At 35.2% G+C, this 13,502-nt stretch overlaps 1 long non-coding RNA gene across 1 annotated transcript in view; it reads right to left on the bottom strand.

Moving 5' to 3' along the window:
* Positions 1–4,374: 4,374 nt before the first annotated feature.
* The window catches only part of LOC127721512 (uncharacterized), a 37,834-nt gene continuing 28,706 nt past the window's right edge, over positions 4,375–13,502 (bottom strand). Inside the window, exons 3-5 of the long non-coding RNA XR_007991274.1 lie at positions 9,388–11,691; positions 6,033–6,138; positions 4,375–4,673 (exon numbers count right to left, since the gene is read on the bottom strand). This is a non-coding gene — a long non-coding RNA (uncharacterized LOC127721512). The remainder of the gene's footprint in view (positions 4,674–6,032; positions 6,139–9,387; positions 11,692–13,502) is intronic.

Raw genomic sequence — 13,502 nt, 5'->3', positions numbered from 1 at the left:
GCTAAAAGACAAACAACAGTCTAAAAAATTCAGCGTAGAAAACTAAAAATCGACCAAAACAAACTCTAATAAAAACCGGGTGATCGCAGGTGCTCCGGAAGGGTAAGCAGATCTTGCTCAACACGTGGCACTCGTCGTGTTGCTCAAATAGTACAAAAAAGTTCTCTAAACTAGTACTGCCTTAATTTACATAACTAAATCATTAAATTTAGAAATTATCCTATTTACAAAGTTGACCATTATTACACCCACCACTATAAAATTATCAACTACAAATGTACTACAGAGGGTGTCTACATATCCTGCTTTAGTTTTGTACTCTTGGTATTACAGCTTTTTACTGTACACAATGTTTGTTAAATAATGAAATGAAAAGAAACCATCTTGATATTCATGCATTCATTCAAACTACATGAATTTTTCATAAATGATATAGAACCTTTTGTGAACAAGCTTGTATAATTGTGGATATTTTACATACCCCCACCTAAAAGAATGTTCACTCATTTAATATTTTTGAGGTATTGATAAGTGCATATAAATTATTATACAGATGTGAAGAGCATGCAGGGGCGGATTCAGGCGGGGGCTTGGCGGGCGTGCGCACCCCCCTAATATTTGCAAAGCAGTGGTTGTCCTAAGCTTAATAAAGTTTCTGAAGAGACGACGAAGATTAATGCACACACTCTAGAAGAATATTTCGATAAATTTACCTAAAAAAAAATTAAGTGTTCGCCCCCGCCCCCCCTAAACCTAAAATCCTGGATTTGCCCCTGGCATGTGATAAAACATAAATGGATAATGTGCCCATGGGACAAAGATGATGTCCCCCTTTTGGATATAACGTTATAAAGGGCATAACTCGAGAACGGTAAAATGTTTGATCTTGATCTGTATTTTGTGGTGTATAAGTTTCATAACATTTGGTTAAGGCAAACTAAAGTTTAGAGAAAGGAAACGAATTTCGGGACGTACGTACGGACGGAGGTACAGACCGACAAGGACATCACTTAATGCACCCTCCGGGTGCAAATGTTAAAATTAAAATAGCAATACTTTAACATGTAAGTTATGCAAATATTCAATGTCGATGAACCATGACTGAAGGTACATGGCTAAACAATCTCCATGGAGTGAGATGTGCCAATGCTAATACAACTGCATACCAAATACCATTGACTTATTATAAGTCGTTCCTTTTAAACAAACCTAAACACAAACATTAACTTGTAAACTATGTAAAAGTTTAAAAGTCAATGAATCATGATCAGGGCTGGGGCTATATAATCTCCATGGAAACGATACTTGCAATTGCCAATAAATTTGCATACCAAATATCATTGACTTAACATTAGCAGTTCATCTTAAACTGATCTAATCACAAACTAATACATGTAAACTAAGCAAAAGTTTCAAAGTAAATAGACCATGACTGAGGGGGAGGGGCAAAATATTCCCCATGGAAATGAGATGTGCTAATGCTTATACAACTGAACACCAATTAACATTGGCCTACCACTAATGGTTCCACTTGAACTGACCTAATCACAAACTAATACATGTTAACTTAGCAAAATTTTCAAAGTCTATAGACCATGACTAAGGGGGTGGAGCCAAATAATCTCCATGGAAATGAGATATGCCAATGCTTATACAACTGCATACCAAATATTATTGACCTTCCACTAGTGGTTCCCCATAAATTGACCTTCTCACAAACTAATACATGTAAACTATGAAAAGTTTCAAAGTCAATAGACCTTGACTGAGGGGGCGGGGCCAAATAATCTCCATGGTAATGAGATGTGCCAATGCTTATACAACTGCATACCAAATATCATTGACCTACCACTAGTGGTTCCCCATAAATTGACCTAATCACAAACTAATACATGTAAACTATGAAAAGTTTCAAAGTCAATAAACCTTGACTGAGGGGACAGGGCCAAATAATCTCCAAAGTAATGAGACGTGCCAATGCTAATACAACTGCATACCAAATATCATTGACCTACCACTAGTGGTTCACCATGAACTAGACCTAATCACAAACTAATACATTGTTGACGCCGTCGCCGACGCCGGAAACAGCATACCTATGTCTCGCTTTTTGACTCCGTCAAGGCGAGACAAAAACGAGAAACGAGAAACACGTATGAACCACATCAACAAACGACAACTACTGAACATCAGATTCCTGACTTATATACATATAAATAAGAAGATGTGGTATTAGTGCCAATGAGACAACTCTCCATCCAAGTCACAATGTGTAAAAAGTAAACAATTATAGGTCAAAGTACGGCCTTCAACACGGAGTCTTGGCTCACACCGAACAGCAAGCTATAAAGGGCCATAAATGACTATTGTAAAAATAATTCAAACTGGAAAACCAACGGTCTCATCTATATAAAAAAAAGAGAAACGAGAAACACTTATGAACCACACCAACAAACGACAACCAGTGAACAACATGCTCCTGATTTAGGACAGGTGCATAAAAATGCAGCCGGTTTAAACGTTTTAACAGGCGCCAACCTTCACCCTAACCTGAAACAGTGGTGTAACATTACAGCTGTTGAAATAATCTGATTAAAATGAAGGCTTTTTCCCGTCACAAGAACTTATAAAGTATATAATTCTACTCCAGAAAAACTGGCCCCTCATTTCAGATAAGTCTGACTATCGAACTCACTAGTGATATTGATTAATGGAAATCTGCTTTCAAATTGGAAGAGGATCCAACAAAATATGAAGGCGCATAATTGGCGACAGCAAAATTATGATGGACGATTGATTGATGGATCGGTGATTGCTTTACGCCGCACCAGCACACAAAGGCTGTATCGCGGCGATATGGCAGACGAGAATTGACGGACGGACGAACGGTTCAAAAACATTTAACCTTTGCAACTTCGTTTCATGCGGTATAATAGATTCACATTATAAGTCCTACATTTGTTCAAAAAATTATTTTTAAGATCTTACATGGTCATATCGACACAAACAAACTTAGAAATCGGTACGGAGGACCAATCAATGCCAGGCAATTAAACTTTTTTTTTTCTAGAAAACGAATTATAGTATAAAAAATAACGTTATGTATTGAAGACTCATAAATCGATGTTTCCGTTTTGGTGGGGAAAAAAAAAGAACTGACAAATATTGAATAGTTTACAGGGTTTCAAATTAACATTTGGTACTGGAAAGTCCAGGACCTTTGACACTCCAAACTGAAAGGTCCACAACCTAAATCCTAGGTCCTAATTTTACATGAAATATTTCATATCTCAATAAGATACAAAATTAATGTGATTTTGGAGTAAGGTTAGTTTGTTTCATCATATTTGAACTGCATGTGATGTTTCGTTTCTCATATAATGGGCTATCCAGCGAATAAAAAGTTTACAACCTTCAATATTGAAGTACTACTTACACATCAACACCATTTTTGCACTGGATTTCAAGAATAAATTCATAGTCACTGAAGGGTTTCCCTTTTTTTGCAATACTGTATGCAGTGTTGAAAAGAACCTTAATTATATCTATTTAACTGATCAGGCTTACATTGCTGCTTGAGATTTAGTGTCTGACAATTAATCTTTAGATTTAAAATTTGGGTCACTTTCATGGATCCACTGCTTTAAACAAGATAAATGCTGTGGTGTCACTTCGTATATTTTTATTGGGTCTATTTTAAGATTTTGTGTTCCCCTTACAAGTGCACTTTCTTTTTCTAAATGGGTGGGGCACTTCTGGCAGTATGTGCATGACATTAGACCAGTTGATTCATCAAAATATAGCCACGGTTCGATCGATTTTCCAGTGGGGCTTAAACATGTTAAATGTCCGTTCCCGTTTATCACGATCGCATTTTTTGGTCTTTAGTGAGATCTTCATTTGATTTCTTTTGAAGACGTTGAAGACACAGGCACTTGTTTCTATCCATAGGAAGGTTGAATATCCTTCTATATTTATGGATAGTCGACCTTCCCATGAATAGAAACAAGTGCCTGTGGTTGAAGACCGTTCATAATCTTCAGGCTTTCTCTGTGAAGACGTGACACCAAAGTGAAACGGACTCATTTTGTTCGAAAATGTCTAAATGATTAAATATTTGTCACGTGACTTCTCGCAACTATTTGTAACCTTGTGTTTCCAAGAAATACAAAGTTAAAAATAACTTTTATAACTTGTCGGCAAGGTCAGGAATGAAACATTTTTTATCTCAATTTCAAAGCAAAGATCATTTTTATTTCCTTTAAAATCGAAGGTCCGTCGGGCGTACATGTAGCTAAAACAAAACCAAAACGAAAGTCCGATTGCAACAGTGAAAGGTCACGGACCTCGGACCACCGCTAATTTGAACCCCTGGTTTATAAAAATGTATAAAACGTAAATGGTATTCATAATTTTGAAATCAAAGTATCAAATGATTTACTGAATAACTTCAAATCATCCCAAGTAGAACAAATTCTGCTTTATTTTTTTCACTGTTAATCTGTTTCCTTCTCTCATAGTATTGATTGGCTGTATCGGATGACTGTACATGACTGTTTGTATCACATGATTGTACATGACTGTTTGTATCTCTTTGTATCGATAATTGCACGTTATGTTCAATCGATGCTATAAATATTTCATGATCTTTTTTTCTCCTTTCTGCTTTTTCTCTGAAAAAAATATTTTTTAATTATATTTATATATTATTACACAGCTTTTTCCCCGGAATTCCATGTAGTACGGTGACTTCTAAACTTGGTTCACCTTGTGGTTTAAAGACTTTTTTTTGCTCCCTGTTGAAGGCCTCACTGTGACTTTAAGATGAAAAAACAGCAATAAAAGCGCTGTTCCTTTGCTTTTTGTTTGTTTTTTTACTGTGCATGTACTGATTTTGTATCATGGATCATTGATAACCCATATCCTTTGTTTTTTTATTATAAAACATCATTATTTATAAATGGATAAAAAGCAGAGTCACTTTAAGGATGTACTTAGGTGAAATAAAAAAAATCTTGAATTTAAAATTGATACTATAAGTACATGTAAATTTATATCTGGACTTTTCCCGTTTGGATGTGAATTCTTTGTTAACGTAGGGAGTTCTTTTGGCCATGAATGATGATTAAATGTGCAGTCACGTCCGATTTGGTGAGGAAATTAAACTCAATTCCGCGCATAGTGAGAGTGATATGCTATCTTGCACGTTAATGTACCCTTGTAACAAAAGTTTAGTGATCCTTTAAGTTATTTGACCTGTTACAAGGCAAAATATATGTTCCTACCTTTCAATCCTTCATTTTTCAATAGCATTTCAAAAGTTCTCGCCCTTCCATCCAGCAGAAAAGCCTTGCAGAGCTCATTAATTTTACGTCCTAAACATGCATGAAATATTTGACACTGGACGTTAAGCAACCAACAAAAACAAACTTACTAATTCTTTTTCTTGTCAATTTGTTCTCGTCCTGTTCTTCCTTAAAATATCTGCCACTGGATGTTAAGCAAACATCAATTATTCAATGAATCTTAGGTTCTAAAGACAATCGTGCAAAATGTAATGCTACAAGGTTTTAATTATTATCCCTAAACATGCTGTCATGGAGAAAAATAACACTCAGATACATCTTTATGGCCAACGTAGATTTTTCTATAATAGTGTATTTTTATGAATCCTCTTTTTTTATGCCCCCGCCGTAGGCAACGGGGGCATTAAGTGTTAACCTCCACCGTTCGTCCGGCCGTGACGTCCGTCCGTCTATCCGTCCGTCCCAGGTTCTTTTTCGCACTCCAACTTTAGTTTGCCTCATGTAAATTTTATGAAACACAATGCTGAGAACAAAAACACGCAGACAGAGTTTGAATTTTGTTTGTGAGTCATCCACCGTTCTAGAGTTATGTTCCTTTTTAACTTGGAAAATTGCAAAGCTTGAGCGGGGGTATTCGTGTCTCCAGACTCATTCTTCTTTATTTTTATTTAAAGTCTTGGTATGTACTTCAGTTTGTAATTTGTATTGATCTAATATATTGCTTACCTTTTCCTTTTCACGACACAGTAAATGATGATAACAAGAAGTTGGAACAAGACAGCAACCCCAAGAGAGATTCCGACAACAAATAGGTCATTCTTTCTAATATCACCTAAAATATGTTAATTCATCCAAGTACTAGTACCAATTTTCTTCTTTGGCACTTATGCGAAGGCATCACTTAGTGGGGACTGCTTTCTATGGATTATTCAGGGCTAATTTTGTGCAATTTTAACACTGAAGTGTGTTTAGTCTGTGTTCACTCAAATGTGACATAAAATTGTGTCAATATTATGTCACCGGTAGGCCATGACTAATCCCTACCATGGTCGTATTTACTGGTTCGTGTACAATTATATCATTGGCCTCCATGCTGCATCAAATGTAATAAAATGAATTGGTTGGAACATTGATGAAAGGAAATAAGATCGCCATTTCAAGATGTAAGAAAACTTGAAACAAATAACTTACACGTGGCTTGTTATCAATTTGCACGAAACGTGACGAATTAAAAACTGCTGCATTTTATGCGCACGATTACATGTGGCATGTTAACCCGAGTACAATGTTGGTTTTGTTTGTTTGTTTTGTTTTTAAACATGAAATAATAAGGTATATGGCTTTCCGGTCGGTTTGTTCGTCTGTCCGTCTGTTCGTTCTTCCGTCCTGTATAAGGCTTAAGTTTTTGTATAAGGTAGTTTACCTCTGGTCACACCAACTACCATGATGTGGAAGATATATATATGCTACAGCAAATGCTGTTTTTGGTCCAGATGTTGCTGTTCAGTGAACATTATATTGCGATAGTGAAAAATTAGAAAATTTTATCAAAAATTCGGTTAACGTATTTTATCCGTGTAATCATGGTCACATAAGTTGAATAACTGCGAGTACTTTGTTTCCTATCATGATTTCCTTGATAGAGGATTGCTGCTCACAAGGAAGCTATTAAACCAAGAGTTTCAAATGGTGAAGTTGAAGTCATCCCTTCTTAAATTTTACGGAAGCCATCACGAGTTGGTTGACCGTTGTGGAATAACCGTTTCACAGATGATATCGGATATGTTCCTTATGTCGTAACTACAATACCCTCCCTTTTCACGAATGTGACTTACCGAATTAGACTATTTACCGGATTTGTAATAACATAAGCAACACGACGGGTGCCACATGTGGAGCAGGATCTGCTTACCCTTCCGGAGCACCTGAGATCACCCCCAGTTTTTGGTGGACTTCGTGTTGCTTAGTCTTTGGTTTTCTATGTTGTGTCATCTGTACTATTATTTGTCTGTTTGTCTTTTTATTTTTGGCCATGGCGTTGTCAGTTTGTTTTCGATCTATGAGTTTGACTGTCCCTCTGGTATCTTTCCTCCCTCTTTTAAGATCGTTTATTTGTTTGTTTGTGTCGTACATCTTTTTGTTTGTTGTTATTTGTGTGTGTTTGTGTCAATGTGATGACTCAAACCTATTTAAATTGTGTGTAATGCTTTGTTTTCTTTTATCGGTCTATTACGTACACCACTATCCGATCACGATGATTTTGTCCATTTTTATATTTTCAATAACCCACACAGCCCATTTGTTTGTGCTTGTACATTGTAAAGATAATCAAGTCTACAATTGATTTGTAGAAAAAAAAAACTTACATTTTGTTCCATAATTATCTGGGTAGAACAAACTGTATCCCTGTCCACGCAAATCAATTGAAAAGAGCACGGTGTGTTGTTCGGGGTCTGACCTTTGTTTTTCCTTTGTAAATGTATGTTAACACACTTATGGATCACTGTTTGACCTTTAACGACCTTATAGTATAAGCTACCAAAGGCCCCGGAATGACAAAAATGTGAACTATTTCAAACAAGAATTCAATCCCAAAACCTTATTATGATAAAACAACAAACTTATAACAAATAAGGCAGAATTCAACCAACGATAAGTATTGAACATCCGGCTTCTGACGAGGAGCACGCACATAAAAGAGGGTCTAGATAAGGGTTCCTTTATTTCTGTATTCTTTACTGTATTTCTTGTCAGTTCGTTTTTCTTTATTCTGTATAGTTGTAGTTTTAGGACCCAATTACCCGGTATTATCTATGTGTTTTTTGTCCTATTTTTCTGTATTCTTTTTGTCTTTGTCCATTTTTCTGTAGATATGGCCTACTATTCGTTATTCTATAAACCCAATCCAGACCTTCACAAAAACTCTGGGGAGGATAAACATGCTTATGAGTGCTAAACCATTCATCTAACCATAGACAGTGGTGTTACAGCACCACACATGAACAAAGTATAAATTTATTTTGAAAAGTATTGACGCATCAAATCGGTAATTTTAAAATTGACAATTATGAAAGTAAAATAACAAAAATACCGAACTCCAAGGAAAATTCAAAACGGAAAATCCCTCATCAAATGGCAAAGTCAAAAGCTCAAACCCATCAAACGAATGGAAAACAACTGTCATATTCCTGACTTGGTACATGCATTTCCAGAAAATGGTGGATTAAACCTGGTTTTATAGATAGCTAAACCTCTCACTTGTATGACAGTCGCATAAAATTCCATTTTATTGACAACAAAGTGTGAACAAAACAAACAGACATAATACATGTAGGTAAAAATGTCAAAAATAGAGGTACAGCAGCCAACATTGTGTTATAATCTTAATCACTATAAAATCAAACAAATATGTCAACATATATATTCATTCCTCCTGCATTATGAAGAAATAAAGTTTACTTAGTATTTTACGATTAATAAATAATAAAAATACCACCTTTGAAGAAGCTTTTTGCCATTTTAAAGTGTAAGTAAAAAAGAAAAATAACGTGAAGGAATTTTAAATATAAAGATCAGCAAGATGATGATGATGATGATGATGATGATGATGGATGGCTGCTTAAGGTCCAGCGGCAAATTAATATCCATCTTCAGGACGATAACATGTTAATGCAATATGAATATTAACCCTGCTTTGTACTAGACCGACAAGCTGAACCGAATTTTTAACGTGCTAGTTCACAAGGGTATTAGTCACAAGGTAACAGTCCACAGGAAGACATGTCACCATGCCCGGACACATTATTTTGACTCCGAGCCGACCAGTCTTTGCTCTTACTCCTAAATGCCGCGTGCCTATAGCGGAGAAGCAGCAATTGCCAATTTTAAAGCCAGGCCGGGGTTCAACCCACGACCTCCTGCACTCGAGGCGAACACGCTACCACGACACCACCGAGGCGGTATATCAGCAAGAAAGACATTACTTATTTCATGCAACTTGGTATAAATAACATCTATCAAGTATCCTTTCCTTTGCTGTAATTGCAAAGTATCAATCAAAAACATAAATATCAATACGTACCCATAGTGTGTAACGTTAAACGTTCTATCCGTTACCTGTCATATACTGTCGAGATGCACATCTAATTAAACGCCGTTTGAAACAATGGTGTGTACTTAAACATCAAAACAAAGAAACAATTTAACTTGTTATCAATAGATCGCGATATTAAAAATATGTCGTTATATTGTATGTTACATTCAAATTTTAACACAATGTATCTTTTTTAAACTACGTTCTCGCTAAGTAATCGATAGAAAATCAATAATTTCATTTCTCAACACATTAAATAGGATCGATTTGAACTGGAAACTGCTTGTATTACGCTACACTCAAACAAAGTGTAGTAGTCAGCCGAGAACCAGCTAAGGATCGATTCTGAATTGTAGTGAGATGTTTGAATACGTAGCACTCATTAACAACTTATAATTAAGAAAACTGTATTACATTTTATTGATTATTTGCTTAACATCTAACGTGAAATAGTTCATGCATATGCAGACGAGAGCAAATACAATAAATTTAATCGGTGCGTTCTGTAAAGTTACCTGTCAAAAAACCTTGTTTCAAGGATTTTTAAAAATGCAGAGAGCGTGGCATACCCCTACACAAAGCGCATAGAATGTATTGTCATCATTTCGATCGGACGTGGATGAGTTTTTATACATCCAACACAACCGAATTAACTGTTGGAATAGAGAATATGTCTATTATGCTTCAGTAAACCCTAAGGGTCCATATTATAAGTAATCAGGGTATCAATAAAGACATAAACAATATTAAAATTCGTACATTATAGGAAAATATGAAATCTATTTGTACAAACTTATATTAAGAAATGGGAAGAAAACCGAGGATCGTCAATTTTTTTTTTCTTTTGGGTATGAATTTTATTTGTTTCTACAATGTACGAAATTCAATATTGTTTTTATATTGAAATTTACTTTTACGCTTGTAGATTTAGATTGTTAACTACCTAACCGTTTAGTTTGAAGTACAGATGACCATATTTCTATACCATCGTGAATAGTTTTTGTCCCTAACATTAGGCTTTGCGCATTCCCAATAAGGGAAATCTACAGGCGCATCGCACTTTGCAAACACAGTAGGTTTAGTTTGATATAAAAACCTTAATGAACAAATAAAACATATATGTATATGTTTTAATACAGATATTGCGTGTTTCGGGCTGCTATGCAGCTCACACTTATTTGTCTAGAGTTTGACCGTTTTAATAGTTTTATCCCTTAAAAGAGACGCCCGGGGATGCGACATACGTGTAACCTATTAATTATTTTTCCATTCCAACGTACATATTATTACTATGCGGTATGGGTTTTGCTCATTGTGGAAGGCCGTACGATGACCTATTGTTGTTAACTTCTACGTCATTTGGTCTCTGATGGAGAGATGTCTCATTGTCAACCATACCACATCTTCTTATTTTCATATATAAATTCTTTTGTAATGAGATTGACTATATTTTTCCAGTTGAAACTTTTGTTCTGGTAAACGAAAGATAACTCAATTTTTACCATGGAACGATACACCATTTAATGTTTTTAAGAGACTAATCTATTATGATATGTCGCTTGTCCAAGCCTCTTTTGTTGTATTACATGAAATATTAATGTTTTAAGAGACTAATCTATTATGATATGTCGCTTCTCCAAGCCTCTTTTGTTGTATTACATGGAATATTAATGTTTTTAAGAGACTAATCTATTATGATATGTCGCTTCTCCAAGCCTCTTTTGTTGTATTACTTGAAATATTAATGTTTTTAAGAGACTAATCTATTATGATATGTCGCTTCTCTAAGCATTTTATGTTGTATAACATGACATTTTAAGATGACATTTTTAAACAGATTAAATTGAAAATGAAGAATAACGGATTTACTTATAAGCATATTGTTCATAGTCTTTTTAGCTGACGTTTTTCATTTGCGTTGATCAGCTTGAGTTATCAAGGTCGGTGATTTCATAAACTGTTTCACGATTCTGATCCCGAGACCGATTGTGATCAGCTTCGCCAGGTATTTCTACTTGTTTACCAGATACACGATTTGGAATATTCCCTGTGTACAGTAATTGATTCTGATTATCCCCTTTTGTTGGAAGAGTCGATGACCGGCTCTGAATATTGTCATTGTTAATATCGCTAGTGGTCGATGACCGAACTTCTAAATATTGATTGTTGTCACTTTGATTGTCTTGATCTTGATTGTAAATGTGACTGTCTCTTCTTGCTTCTGGAGTCTCGTAAGTTTCTTGGTTTTCCTCATTTCCTACCATTCGTTGTATTGAAACTATAATATCTGTGCTGTAAAATTGTAATGTATATAAAAGAGAATTTGCGATTTCAAAATATTTAAACGTCCAATCAAACGACACCATCTTCTTACTACATGTTCATACCCAAAAAAATAGAGCAAACATACAAAGCATGCTTAAACAGCTTGACTTTGTATGTTAGCAAAATATTCTGTAGCAATTAAGACTACAATTTTGAAGGAAAACAACAAGGAATGAGTTTAAAAGATAATACAAAAGTGGTTTGCTTATTAAAGATAAGAAAAAATACTGCCAAATAGAATAGGAAATTAGTAGCAAGCAAATACATCTATATTCAATTCTACAATAATATGATTTTGGGCTAGGAAGGTAATCTATATATTTAGGGGCCAGCTGAAGGACGCCTCGGGGTGCGGGAATTTCTCGCTGCATTGAAGACCTGTTGGTGACCTTCTGCTGTTGTCTGTTCTATGGTCGGGTTGTTGTCTCTTTGACACATTCCCCATTTCCATTCTCAATTTTATTCATACATTAAGAGCCTCTACTGCAACACAATGTTAATCCTAGATATTATATTGTGAGGGGATTCAATATATTTCAGGTACTAGGTTATATCTCTGTTTTAGCTTGTTTGTTTTTGTTTTTGTGTTTGGTTTGATTTGGTTTGGGTTTTTTTTATCTGTTAGAGGGAGGTAGAGGAGTTTTTTTTTTATATAATTATAAAATAAGAAAAAATGGTAAGAATGTCACTGAGACTGCTTTGAAACAGAGTCAATATAACGTGGATATAAGAAATGATATGTCACGTACGGACTTCAACAATGAGCAGAACCCAATTTTGAATATTTTTCTTGCGTTTAGAGAGAAGCAAAATGTCTTTTTGATCGATATACATGTAGCCATTTCAATTGATATTAATAGTGTGTCGTTTTATGTTGTAATGTTACACTTCTGTCTCGTGTTACACTACTGTCTCGGGTTTTTATGCAGCTGTTCCAAGTCAGGAACCTGTTTCAGTGGTTGTCGTTTGTTGATGTGGTTCTTAACTGTTTCTCGTTTTTCGTTTTTTATATAGACTAGACCGTTGGTGTTCATGTTTCAGTTGTTTTACGCTAGTCATTTTGGGGCCCTTTATAGCTTGCTGTTCGGTGTGAGCCAAGGCTCCGTGTTGAAGGCCATACTTTGACCTATAATTGTTAACATTTTATACATTGTGACTTGGATAGAGAGATGTCTCTTTGGCACTCATACATCATCTTCTTATTTATATAACACTGAATCTTAAGATAAGATCAAAAGCTACAGTTTTAATAACTTAATAACAATCGAAAAGTCTAAGGCGTACAATGGAATCGTTGTCCGTATTATATCGAGTGAAACGACAACCACTAAAACATCTTTCAATTCATATATATATATAAAACAAAACTTCTCCTGTAAACAAGTTGTGAAAAATACATCGTTTTTTTTCTGTAATGCTTAATCAGGTGATAAACTTTCAATGGTGTTTTTATACTGTTTGTAAAGTGTCCGTGCATCAGACCGTACTGCACTGGTTACCGGAATTTTGGATACACCAAACCAGGCACTTCATATCTGAGAAACAGGCAATATATGCCATCAATTTTAGAATTCACTCATACATTTTTGTATTGTTCAAAATTATCAGTAAATTATGTGTTCTACAAGGATCACCAGTCCTTCACCTTTCATCTGATACCTTAATTACTCAAATATATGCTACATAGTTTTAGATTTACACCTACATGTATATGCGTAGGAACTATTTTGTTTAAAATATGTACTACTTTCCAGTATGTTCTTTTTTGACCGGGCCCG

This window comes from Mytilus californianus, unplaced genomic scaffold (assembly GCF_021869535.1).
Source record: "Mytilus californianus isolate M0D057914Y unplaced genomic scaffold, xbMytCali1.0.p SCAF_12, whole genome shotgun sequence".
Taxonomy (NCBI): domain Eukaryota; kingdom Metazoa; phylum Mollusca; class Bivalvia; order Mytilida; family Mytilidae; genus Mytilus; species Mytilus californianus.
This window is presented reverse-complemented; position numbering and strand designations above follow the sequence as displayed.